Raw genomic sequence first — 14,575 nt, forward strand, 5'->3', positions numbered from 1 at the left:
TTGTCTTCTGGTAGTTTTGTTGTTCTTTTCTTCCTTCCTTTCTTCCTGCCTTCCTTTCTGTGAAAGTCATTTTCTGGGGGGATATGTTTTAATTTCTTGCTTTGTATTTTTTTTGTATCTGTTGTAGGTCTTTTTGAATTGATGTTACCATGAGGATTGCAAATAACATCTAATAAACCATTATTTTAAACTGGTGATGACAATTCTGATTGTAAAAACAAACAAAGCAGCAAATAAAAAACTAATAAAAACTCTACACTTTAATTCATCCCCTCACTTTCCAACTTTTTCTTGTTCAATTTAGATCTGATAGTATCTGTCTTAAACATTCATTGTAGTTGTTATTATTTTTTGTATATTCATCTTTGAGTTCTTCTCCTCGAGATATGAGTAGTTTACACCCCACAATTACAGTGTTATAATATTCTGTATTTGTCTGCGTACTTACCATTTCGAGTAAGGTTTTTTACCTTCAGATGAGTTCCTATTGCTCATTGACATCTGTTTCTTTCAGATTGAATAACTACCTTTAGCACTTCTTGTAGGATATGTCTATATGTCTGGTATTCATGAAATCTCTTAGTTTTTGTTTGTCTGGGAAAGTCTTTATTTCTCCTTCATGTTTGAAAGACATTGTCACTGGATATAATATTCTAGGTGTGATGGTTAATACTGAGTGTTAACTTCATTGGATTGAAAGATACAAAGTATTAATCCTGGGTGTGTTTGTGTGGGTGTTGCCAAAAGAGATTAACCTTTGAGTCTGTGGGCTGAGGAAGGCAGATCCACCCTTAATCTGGTGGGCACAATCTAACTAGCTTCCAGTGAATATAAAGCAGGTAGAAAAACAGGAAAAGGAGACACTGGCCTAGCTTGCCAGCCTACATCTTTCTCCCATGCTGGATGCTTCCTGCCCTCAAACACTGAACTCCAAGCTCATCAGTTTTGGGAATCAGACTGGCTCTCCTTGCTCCTCAGGTTGCAGACAGCCTATTGTGGAACCTTGTGATCATATAAGTTAATACTTAATAAACTCCTATATATATATATATATATATCCTAATTAATACTTAATAAACTCAGTCAGGGTTCTCTTAGAGGGACAGAACTAATAGGATATATATATATATATCCTATTAATATATATTATATATATATATATATATATATATATATATATATATATATATATCCTATTAGTTCTGTCCCTCTAAGAGAACCCTGACTGATACAGATTTTTGTACCAGGAGTGGTCCTAGAGGGACAGAATATTAAGGATGGAGTTCTTTCACTGGTTTTTGGGTTTCTGGAGTTGGCTGCTTAATATGATTAGACCCCAAAATGCGAAGGACCCTACTTCAAATACTATGGAGAACACAGTCATTGGCATGAACTGTTCAGAGAGATATGCAAAATAAATGCATTTGACTCTCCTGATACACCACTCATGAGAGGCAAACCAGTTTAGTGACTCTATACATAATACCTTTGACCATATGTCCATATGTGGAGAACCAAGGAACATAATGAACCTGGTTGGTTGCTCCTAAGTTCAGTAGACAAAGTGATGAAAGAAAAGGATGAACTCAGGGATTCTGTCTTCTTGCTTCAGAAGCAGATGCTGAGCCTCAAATCTGCTGAGACTGCTCTCAGGGAGAGACTTATCTCTTGTAAAGAAAGAGCTGAAATTGTGGAAAAGACAGACACAAGCTCTTCTCATGCGAGTGGCTGACCTGCAACAAAAGATGCATGCACAGCCTTGCCAGGTGTCTACTGTTAAAGTGAGAGCATTGACTGGAAAAGAATGGGACCCTGCACCTTGGAATGGGGATATCTGGGAGGACCCTGATGAAGCTGGGGACACTGAGTTTGTAAACTCTGATGAAACATTTTTGCCAGAAGGAACAGCTTCCCCATCCCCAGTAGTGGCAGCATCCCCTCCCCAACCCAGGCTGCCATCAGCCTTTCCACGTTTGTCTGAGATAAACCCTGCACTTCCTGAGGCAGTTGTCAGGCAAGAAAATGTGGATTCTCCTCAGAAGCCACCCCAACAGCTTTGCTTCAAGATCTCAACTAGACTAAATTGCCGGCAGGCCCCTAGAAGTGAGGTTGAGAGTGTGACCCATGAAGAGGTGCACTACCCTTGAAAAGAACTGTTTGAGTTCTCTAATTTATATAAACAGTAATCTGGAGAACAGGCATGGGAATGGATATTAAGAGTGTGGGATAATGGTGGAAAGAACACAGTTGGATCAGGCTGAATTTATTGAATTGGGCCCACTAAGCAGGGACTCTGCATTTAATGTTGCAGCTCAAGGAGTTAAAAAATGTTCTAATAAACTACCATCAGAGTGAACAGGCAACCTACAGAATGGGAGAAAATTTTTGCAATCTACTCATCTGACAAAGGGCTAATATCCAGAATCTACAAATAACTTAAACAAATTTACAAGAAAAAATCAAACAACCCCATCAAAAAGTGGCCAAAGGATATGAACAGACACTTCTCAAAGGAAGACATTTATGCAGCTAACAGACACAAGAAAAAATGCTCATCATCACTGGCCATGAGAGAAATGCAAATCAAAACCACAGTGAGATACCATCTCACAACAGTTAGAATGGCGGTCATTAAAAAGTCAGGAAACAACAGATGCTGGAAAGGATGTGGAGAAATGGAATACTTTTACACTGTTGGTGAGACTGTCAACTAGTTCAACCATTGTGGAAGACAGTGTGGTGATTCCTCAAGGAGCTAGAACTAGAAATACCATTTGATCCAGCCATCCCATTACTGGGTATATATCCAAAGGATTATAAATCATGCTGTTATAAAGACACATGCACACGTATGTTTATTGTGGCACTATTCACAATAGCAAAGACTTGGAACCAATCCAAATGTCCATCAATGATAGACTGGATTAAGAAAATGTGGCATATATACACCATGGAATACTATGCAGCCATAAAAAATGATGAGTTCAGTTCATGTCCTTTGTAGGGACATGGATGAAGCTGGTAACCATCATTCTGAGCAAAGTATCGCAAGGACGGAAAACAGAACACCACATGTTCTCACTCATAGGTGGGAATTGAACAATGAGAACATTTGGACACAGGGTGGGGCACATCACACACCAGGGCCTGTCGTGGGGTGGGGGAAGGTGGAAGGGATAACATTAGGAGGTATACCTAATGTAAATGACGAGTTAATGGGTGCAGCACACCAACATGGCACATGTATACATACGTAGCAAACCTGCACGTTGTGCACATGTACCCTAGAACTTAAAGTATAATAAAAAAAAAGGTTGTAATAGTTTATTTGCTTGGTTAGCTGAAATGTGGATTAAAAGATGGCCCACTGTGAGTGAGCTGGAAATGCCTGATCTCGCCCGGTTTAATGTAGAGGAAGGGATCCAAAGGCTTAGGGAGATTGGGATGGTGGAGTGGATTAGTCACTTTAGACCTACTCATCCCAGCTGGGAGGGTCCAGAAGGTATATACTTGATCAATGTCTTGCAAAATAGATTTGTGAGGCAGAACCTGCATCTTTGAAGATCCCTGTAATTGCTATTTTCTATATGTCAGATCTAAAGGTGAGAACCACAGTCACTCAATTACAAAATTTAAATACAATTGGAATAATTTGATTCCGAAGTGTCAGGGGCCAAGTGGTGTCAGTCAACTGTCAAAGGTAAGGAGGGCATAGCAATCGTAATGGACAGCAGAGGCAAAGTGGCAATCACAATAGTCTGACTTGTGTAAAGCTCTAACGTTAGCTAATTAATCACCTTGTTCCTAGAAGTGAATTTGATAGGAAGCTTACTGCATTCCTACTTAATTTATACAAACAGAAAACCTCTAGATCAAATGGACAAAAGGCTAATTTGCATTATAGAAAGAGCAAATCATGCCCCCTCAATCAATTTCCATATTTGAGCCAGTTTACAGACCTAGAACCCCTTGAATGAAGGGGAGGCCAGGCCCCCTTGAGGAAAGATCCCACTACATTACCCACAACTTACATAGTAAATCTATCTCCCATTCTTCCACAAGGAGACCTCTAGCCTTTTACCAGGGTAAATGTGCACTGGGGAAAAGGAAATGATTAGACATTTCGGGGACTACTGGACGCTGGCTCTGAGCTGGCGTTGATTGCAGTGAACCCAAAACATCACTGTGGTCCTCCAGGTAAAGTAGGGACTTATGGAGGTTAGGTAATTAATAAAGTTTTAGCTCAGGTCTGACTTACCATGGGTCCCTGGACTCATCCTGTTGTCATTTCCCAAGTTCCAGAATGCATAATTAGCATAAACATACTTAGCAGCTGGCAGAATTCACTGACTGGTAGGGCAAGGGCTATGATGGTGAGAAAGGACAAATGGAAGCCATTAGAACTGCCTCTACCTAGAAAAGTAGTAAATTGAAAGCAATATTGCATCTCTATAGGAATTGCAGAAATTAGTGCCACCACCAAGGACTTGAAAGATGCAGGGGTGGTGATCCATCCCCATTCAACTCTCCCATTTGTCCTGTTCAGAAGACAGATGGATCTTGCAGAATGGCACTGGATTATCATGAGTTTAACCAAGTGGTGACTCCAATTGCAGCTGCTGTACCAGATGTGGTTTCATTGCTTAAGCAAATTAACACATCTCCTGGTACATTGTATGCAGCCATTGACTTGACAAATATCTTTTCCTCCATTCCTGTCCATAAGGCCCATCAAAAGCAATTTGACTTCAGCTGGCAAGGCCAGCAATATACCTTTACTGTCCTACCACAGGGGTATATCATCTCTTTGGCTTTGTGTCATAATCTTATTCAGAGGGACCTTGATCCCTTTTCACTCCTGCAAGATATCACATTGGTCCATTACATTGATGACATTATGCAGATTGGATCCAGTGAGCAAGAAGCAGCAAACACACTGGACTTATTGGTGAGATATTTGCATGCCAGGGGATGGGAAATAAATCTAACCAAAATTCAGGGACTTTCTACCTCAGTCAAATTTCTAGGGGTCCAGTGGTGTGGGACCTGTTGAGATAGTGCTACTAAGATGAAGGATAAGTTACTGCATTTGGCCCCTCCTACAACCAAGAAAGAGGCACAATACCTAGTGGGCTTATTTGGATTTTGGAGGCAACACATTCCTGATTTGGGTGTGTTATTCCAGCCCATTTATTGAGTGACCTGAAAGGCTGCCAATTTTTAATGTGGTCCAGAAGAGGAGAAGGCTTTGCAACAGGTCCAGGCTGTTGTGAAAGCTGCTCTGCCACTTTAGCCACATGACCCAGCAGATCCAATGGTGCTTGAGGTGTCAGTGGCAGATAGGGATGCTGTTTGGAGCCTTTGGCAGGCTCCCATAGGTGGATCACTGCAGAGGCCTCTAGGATTTTGGAACAAGGCCCAGCCATCTTCTGCAAATAACTACTCTCCTTTTGAGAGATAGCTCCTGGCCTGTTACTGGGCTTTTGTGGAAACTGGATGTTTGACTATGGGTCAAGTCACCATGCAACCTGAATTGCCTATCATGAACTGGGTGCTTTCAGAACCATCTAGCCATGAAGTGGGTTGTGCACAGCAGCATTCCATCATCAAATGGAAGTGGTATATAAGTAACCGGGCTCAAGAAGGTCCTGAAGGCAAAAGTAAGTTACATGAGGAAGTGGCTCAAATGCCCATGGCCTCCACTTTTGCCACCCTGCCTTCTCTACCCCAGCCTGCACCAATGACCTCATGGGGAGTTCCTTATGATCAGTTGACAGAGGAAGAGAAGACTAGAGCCTGTTTCACAGATGGTTCTGCACAATATTTAGGCACCACCTGAAAGTGGACAGCTGCAGCACTACAGCCCCTTTCTAGGACATCCCTGAAGGACAGTGATGAAGGGAAATCTTCCCAGTGGGCTGAACTTTGAACAGTGCACCTGATTGTGCAATTTGCATGGAAGGAGAAGTGGTCAGATTTGCAATTATATACTGATGCATGGGCTGTAGACAATGGTTTGTCTGGATGGTTTGGGACTTGGAAGAAGCGTGATTGGAAAATTGGTGACAATGAAATTTGGGGAAGAGGTATGTGGATGAGTGGTCAAAAACTGTGAAGATAATTGTATCTCATGTGAGTGCTCACCAGCAGGTGACCTTAGCGAAGGAAGAGTTTAATAATCAAGTAGATAGGATGACCTTTTCTGTGGACACCACTCTGACCCCTTCTGTGGACACCACTCAGCCTCTTTCCCTAGCCACCCCTGCCATTGCCCCATGGACCCATAAACAAAGTCGTCATGGTGCAGGGATGTAGGTTAGGTTATTCATGGGCTCAGCAATGTGGGCTTCCACTCATCAACGCTGACCTGGCTATGGCCACTGCTGAGTGTCTACTTTGCCAGCAGCAGAGACCAACACTGAGCCTTTGATATGACATCATTCCTCAGGGTGATCAGCCAGCTACCTGACGGCATGTTGATTATATTGGACCTCTTCCATCATGGAAAGGGCAGTGGTTTGTCCTCACAGGAATAGACACTCCAGATATGGGTTTCCCTATCCTGCACACAATGCTTCTGCCAAGACTACCATCAGTGGATCACAGAATGCCTTATCCACTGTCATGGTATTCCACACAGCATTGCTTCTGACCAATGCACTCACTTTATGGCTAAAGTGCAGCAGTGGGCTTATGCTCATAGAATTCACTGATGTTACCATGTTCCCCATTATCCTGAAGCAGCTGCATTGATAGAACTGTGGAATGGCTTTTTGAGTCACAATTACAATGCCAACTAGGTAACAATACTTTGCAGGGCTGGGGCAAAGTTCTCCAGAAGGCCATGTATGCTCTGATTCAGCATCCAAGATATGGTTGTTTCTCCCATAGCCAGGATTCATGGGTCCAGGAATCAAGGGGTGGAAGTAGAAATGGCACCACTTACCATCACCCGTAGTGATCCACTAGCAAGATTTTTGCTTCCTGTTCCCTCGACATTATGTTCTGCTGGCCTAGAGGTCTTAGTTCCAGAGACAGGAACACTGCCAAGAGGAGACACAACAGTGATTCCATTAAAGTGGAAGTTAAGATTGCCACCTGGACACTTTGGGCTCCTCCTACCTTTAAGTCAAGAGGCTAAGAAGGGAGTTACAATGTTGGCTGGGGTGATTGACCTGGACCACCAAGATGAAATCAGTCCACCACTCAACATAGGTAAGGAAGGTCATGTATGGAATACAGGAGATTCATTAGGGTGTCTCTTAGTATTACTATGCCCTGCGATTAAGGTCAATGGGAAACTACAACAGCCCAATCCAGTCAGGACTACAAATGGCCCAGACCTTTTAGGAATGAAGGTTTGGGTCACTACACCAGAAAACACACACACACACACACACACACAACCTGCTGAGGTGCTTGCTTAAGGCAAAGGGAATACAAAAGGGGTAATAGAAGAAGGTAGTCATCAATACCAGCTGTGACCACGTGACCAGCTGTAGAAATGAAGACTGTAACTGTCATGCATATTTCTTCCTTCTTTTGTTAAAAACATGTTTGTGCATGTATACACTTGTATTAAGAAAATATCTCCATTTTATTTCTTTTTTCCTTTATCATGTGACATAAGATTTATTGACTTCTTATCAGCATTTAAGTATTGTTGACTTTATGTAATAGTATTTGGTTTGGGGATTGGTGCATTTCTGGTTGTACGGAGGATAGTTGTATTACATTAGGCATAATTATAACCTCATTATTGTCTTTATTTTAAGATTATATATGATCTCAGCAGATGTGTATGGGTTCACATTGACAAGGGGTGGACTTGTGATGGTTAATACTGAGTGTCAACTTCATTGGATTGAAGGACACAAAGTATTAATCCTGGGTGTGTCTGTGTGGGTGTTGCCAAAAGAGATTAACATTTGAGTCAGTGGGCTGGGGAAGGCAGATCCACCCTTAACCTGGTGGGCACAATCTAATCAGCCTCCAGGGAATATAAAGCAGGCAGAGAATCCAGAAAAGGAGACACTGGCCTAGCCTCCCAGCCTACATCTTTCTCTTGTGCTGGATGCTTCCTGCCTTTGAACATTGGACTCCAGATTCTTCAGTTTTGAGACTCTTACTGGCTCTCCTTGCTCCTCAGATTGCAGACAGCTTATTGTGGGACCTTGTGATCATGTAAGTTAATACTTATTAAACTCCCTGTTTTATATATATATATATAAAAAATCCTATTAGTTCTGTCCCTCTAAGAGAACCCTGACTAAACACTAGGATAACATTTTTTTTTCTCCTTCAGCACTTTATTCTTATTTTTAATTTAATTTATTTATTTTTTTTGAGACAGAATCTTGCTCAGTCACCTAGGCTGGAGTGCAGTGGCACAACTTGCACTCACTGCAACCTCAGTCTCCCAGGTTCAAACAATTCTCCCTGCCTCAGCCTCCTGAGTAGCTGAGATTACAGGCACACATCACCACACCTGGCTAATTTTTGTATTTTTTAGTAGAGATGGGGTTTCACCATGTTGGCCAGGCTGGTCTTGAACACTTGATCTCAGGTGATCCACCCACCTCGGCCTCTTTCATCATGTTAAATATGTTATGTCACTCTCTCCTGGCCTGCAAGGTTTCCACTGAAAAGTCTGATACCAGATGTATTGGAGCCTGATATCATTTGGCAGTGTCCCCACCAAAATCTCATCTTGAATTCCCACGTGTTGTGGGAGGGACCCAGTGGGAGGTAATTGAATCATAGGGGCAGGTCTTTCCCATGCTGTTCTCATGACAGTGAATAAGTCTCATGAGACCTGATGGTTTTATAAGGAGTTTCCATGTACAAACTTCCTTTGCCTGCTGCCATCCAAGTAAGACTTGACTTGTTCCTCTTTGCCTTTCACCATGATTGTGAGGCCTCCTCAGTCATGTGGAACTGTAAGTCCATTAAATTTCTTTCTTTTGTAAATTGTTCAGTCTCAGGTATGTCTTTATGAGCAGTGTGAAAACAGACTAATATAGTAAATTGGTATCAGTATAGAGGGGCGCTGCTGTAGATACCCAAAAACGTGGAAGCGACTTTGGAACTGGGTAACAGGCAGGGGTTGGAACAGTTTGGAGGGCTCAGAAGAAGACAGGAAAATGTGGGAAAGTTTGAAACTTCCTAGCAACTTGTTGAATGGCTTTGACCAAAATGCTGGTAGCGATATGGACAATAAACTCCAGGCTGAGGTGGTCTCAGATGGAGATGAGAAACTTGTTGGGAACTGAAGCAAAGGTGACTCTTGTTATGTTCTAGCAAAGAGACTGGAAGCTTTTTGCCCCTGCCCTAAAGATTTCTGAACTTTGAACTTGAGAAAGATGATTTAGTGTATCTGGCAGGAGAAATTTCTAAGCAGCAAAGCATTCAAGTTGTGACCTGGGTGCTGTTAAAGGCATTCAGTTTTATAAGGGAAGCAGAGCATAAAAGTTCAGAACATTTGCAGCCTGAAAATGCGATAGAAAAGAACATTTCATTTTCTGAGGGGAGAAATCCAAGCTGGCTGCAGCAATTTGCCTAAGTAACAAAGAGCCGAATGTTAATCTCCAAGACAATGGGGAAAATGTCTCCAGGGCATCTCAGAGGTCTTCACAGCAGACCCTCCCATCACAGGCTTGGAGGCCTAGGAAGGAAAAGTGGTTTCTTGGGCCAGGCCCAGGGTCCCTGTGCTGTGAGCATCCTAGGGATTTAGTGCCCTGCATCCCAGCCACTCCAGACATGGCTGAAAGGGGCCAACATAGAGCTTGGGCCATGTCTTCAGAGGGTCCAAGCCTCAAGCCTTGGCTGCTTCCACATGGTGTTGAGCCTGTGAGTGCACAGATGTCAAGAATTGGAGTTTGGGAACCTCTGCTTAGTTTTCAGAGGATTTATGGAAATGCCTGGATGTACAGGCAGAAGTTTACTGCAGGAGCAGGGCTCTCACGGAGAACCTCTGCTAGGGCAGTGCAGAAGGAAATGTGGGTCAGAGTCCCCACACAGTGTCCCTACTGGGGCACCACATAGTGGAGCTGTGAAAAGAGGGCAACCGTCCTCCAGACCACAGAATGGAAGATCCATAGACAACTTGCACCATGCACCTGGAAAAGCTGCAGACACTCTTGCTAGCCTGTGAAAGCAGCTAGGAGGAGGGGTATACCCTGCAAACCCACAGAGGTGGAGCTGCGCAAGGCTGTGGGAGCTTACCTCTTGCATCAGTGTGACCTGGATATGAGACACGGAGTCAAAGGAGATCATTTTTGGAACTTTAAGATTTGATTGCCCTGCTGGATTTTGGACAAGAATGGGGCAGGTAGCCCCTTTGTTTTGGCCTATTTCTCCCATTTAGAATGGTTATATTTACCGAACGCCTGTACCTCCATTGTATCTAGGAAGTAACTAACTTGCTTTTGATTTTACAGGCTCATAGGCAGAAGGGATTTACCTCCTCTCAGAGGAGACTTCAGACTGTGGACTTTCATGTAAATGCTGAAATGAGTTAAGATTTTGGGGGACTGTTTGGAAGGCATGATGGGTTTTAAAATGTGAGCACATGAGACTTGGGAGGGGCCAGGGTGAAATGATATAATTTGGCTGTGTCCCCACCCAAATGTGGGGACATGTAAATTCTCACGTGTTGTGGGAGGGACCTGGTGGAGGTAATTGAATCATGGGGGCAGGTCTTTCCATGCTTATTCACTACTCTCCTGACAGTGAGTAAGTCTCAAGATATCTGATGGTTTTATAAGGGGGACTTTCCTGCACAAGCTCTCTTTGCCTGCCCCCCTCCATGTGAGATATGTCTTGCTCCTCCTTGCCTTCTGCTATGATTGTGAGGCCTCCCCAACCATGTGGAACTGCAAGTCCATTAAACCTCTTTCTTTTGTAAATTGCCCAGTCTCGGGTATTTTTTTATTCAGCAGCATGAGAACAGACTAAATCAGAGCTCCTTTATATTTTACTTATTTCTTTCCTCCTGCTGCTTTTAGAATCCTTTCTTTATCCTTGACCTTTGAGAGTTTGATTATTAAATGTCTGGAAGTCATCTTCTTTGGTTTAAATCTGCTTGGTGTTCTATAATCTTCTTGTACTTGAATCATTAATGCCTCTCTCTAAGTTCTTGTACTTGAATATTAATACCTCTCTCTAATATTAATACCTCTAAGTTTGGAAAGTTCTCTGTTATTATCTCTTTGAATAAACTTTCTATGCTGATTTCTTTCCACTTTAAGGCCAATAACTCTTTGATTTTCCCTTTTGAGACTACTTTCTAGATTTTTAGGCATTCCTCATTCTTTATGAAGATTTTTTTTATATGCCTAGTTGTTCAATTTGGTGTTCCTGAAGGGTGGGTGGTAGGCAATAACTTGAATATTCTGTTCAGCCATCTTCTATATGGAATTATTTGTATCATTATAACCCAAGAACATTTTCTCCAGAATGAAAAATAATGCCAAAAAGACACCAAGGCCATGGTTGTCTGCCAACGTCAGGACGCTGAGACAGGCTTTCAGAAACAATGCAGTCCCAGGAAAAGACAGTGCCCTGCTTTGGTGTCTACAACTCCCAGCCATATTTGCATTTTTCATTAAGTCTTGTGATGCTAAACTAGAACTAGAGCACACTGTTTCTAGAACAATTGTCTTAGAAATTTAACAATGCAATAAGTCATTGATTACTATATAATCAATTAATTATATAATTTCTCTGTACGGCTACTGGGCACCTTCTCCACAATTTACTGTGGAATTGATATATGTATCCTAAATACAACATGATAAATTAATGAACACATTTTAAAAGATATGCAAAGTTTGATTTAATAAAGTTTATACTCTTCCCCCTTGGATGTCAGGTAGGTCTGACTCTGATAATGTAGTCTCAAAACCCTGCAGAGCAGCAAAGGTAAAAGGCACAGCACTTTAAGGAAGGGTATTCTATAGGCCTTATCTATTGTCTCATTTTTCTGGAAAGTTTTTCTGAGATTAGTTTCTATGAACTCCTGTGTTTGCAAAGTATTGAGGTTTTTTTGTTTGTTTGTTTTGCTTTGTTTTTAAAATTTTTAAGTGAAGTCATGAGTGAAATGGATTAGTTAATACTTTAAGGAGACACCTAGATGAAGAACCAGTGAAATGCTAGCACTATTTGAGCCAAGATGAAGGTTATAATTTGTACTTAAAAATAAAACAGCTGCAGAACCATTTTTACTTGCCTCACATTTCACCTTAGTAAAAGCATACAATAATATTGACAATTTAAAACATATTAAAGAAACTTGTACTCAATTACATCTAACGATTCTTATAAGGAGAGGAAATGGAGAATAATATAGCTATTCATAATAAGCTAAAATCTGCTATGGTCATGACATCTAATTGAATGAACATATTTTAATATATATTATATACAATTTCTTATAATTAATCATTATAAATATTTGTTTCATATAAAGTTATACATATAATTTATGATTGGCAGCTTATCACTAGGTCAGAATGTATTACTCTTATCTATAAGATATCAAAAAATAGCAAGCCTGGTATTTTGATTCAACCTACTAGAACAGATCTGTTCTGTTTTAGATTTTTATAATACAACTTATATAAGTTTAATATTTTTGAAGTATTCCTATTTTTAGGGGCCTACTCATTATATCAATTGAGAGAAAAGTGAATTTTGTATATACTTATATTATAGCACATGTCATATCATAATGGATTTGAGCTCCTGAAGTTGAGTAAAGTATTTGCATTGAAGGGTACCATGCCTGGTAAGCAAGCAATACATTTTGGTTTAGTAAGAGCATAATCATATTCTTCCTTGGAATCTGCTAGATTTGGAGGATAGAAAATTTCAGTGTATAGTTGATTCTCCTGTGAATTTTATTGACTGGCTGGGGATACTAGACCCTACATGAAGCAATAAGAAAACAACATAAAGCTGCATATAGACTCTTGACATCTCTGAGAGAACTGTCTTGAGTTCTGTTTGACCCTCCAGATTGGCAAGAATTTACATGTACAGCAAATGTCATTTTTTACATGGGATAAGAATTGTATTACTTTAAAAAAACTGTAAATGTGAATATAAGCAGAGAAGTACAGTGCTGGCCAATTCACTCACTAGCAAGTGACTCACTAGCCCACACCAGCCTCAAGGCATACGTCATTCAAATTTATTTTTCACAAAATTACAAGGGAACTTACATGAACTTTTGTGTTCTTGAAGAAGGTCAAAACTGGTAATGTAAATAAGAGAATACCTATGGTTAATGCATGGTCAAGCATGCCCTTTAGTTACAGAAATCAGAAGAAGGGGTAGTCAAATATGGTTGGGCTAGTTATTAGTTGTTCATGGAAAAGGGAAGTATAGAGTAGCCTCAGGAAAAATAGGCAGAGAGAGAATTTCATATAGATAAGTTAGCATAACATAGGATTAAACATTGAAATGAGAATAGTGTGCTCACGGAATAATAAAGAAACCAATCTAATTCAAGCGGAAGGTAGACATATGAAAAAATGGAAAATAAGGTCAGAAAAAAAATTTTCTGCAAAACTATTTTATGCAAAAGCAAACAAATAAACGTTGATGTTAATTTGGGAAATTCAGACATTAGGGAATCACTGTTGGTTTTCTGGCAAGGTAAAGTGATATAAGCAAATAGTGTTTTAGAAACAGTAAAACAACGTTGATGAGCAGAACAGGCTAAAAAGATTAAAATTTTACAGCAGGAATAATCATTAGGAAGCTCTGTAGTGACGTTAAGCTGTGGGCAATGGGAAATGAAGAGGCATGTACCAGTCTAAAAAATATTTAAATGATATGTCGCCACAACTAAAGAATAGATATGAGAAAGTAGAGAGAAAAGTGCCGAGAAATTGTTTTTAAGTCAAATTCCTCAAGTATCGGAAACATTCTTCTGAATAAATTTGCAAATATAAACACATTTTACTTATATTTGCAAATATTTCGTTCAAATCAATTTTGTATTCTTATATCATATACTTTCACTCCTTCTATTTTTATGGTCTATAATTTGACCTCACTTTTTTTTTTTAACTGAAGGAAGGCAAAGTTTTTTTTTTAATAACGCAAGCCTCGTCCTCAGTGATGGAAAGCAATATTGATATGTAAAGTTAATATAATGCAAAATGATGTTCTTGATTCAAAGTGTCAACCAGCAGTGGAGAGCAGGGAAGTCATAGCCAGATGACAGATATTAATAAAATTGATAGATTTAGATCTCTGCTGAAAATGTGTGTGGAGGGGCATGGGGAGGAATGTTTGCTAAATCATCTGCTCAGCCACAACATCCAGCAAGAGTAATAAGAAATGAACAGGAAAGAGAGATCTGAAAAAGCGTGCACACTGTATGTCTGAAACCTCAGAATCCCTGAGTAAGCTTTTGCTGCTTGACTTTAGCACTCTTTCTTCAAGGCGACTACTGTGAACCCAGCAGGAATTTAAGACAAAGAGGAATTGGAGAAAAGACTTGAAAGATCTTAACCTGGTAACCAGAAGTGATAAATGACATTTCTAAAATGACTAAAATGTTTCT

Source organism: Symphalangus syndactylus, chromosome 23, assembly GCF_028878055.3.
Source record: "Symphalangus syndactylus isolate Jambi chromosome 23, NHGRI_mSymSyn1-v2.1_pri, whole genome shotgun sequence".
Taxonomy (NCBI): Eukaryota; Metazoa; Chordata; class Mammalia; order Primates; family Hylobatidae; genus Symphalangus; species Symphalangus syndactylus.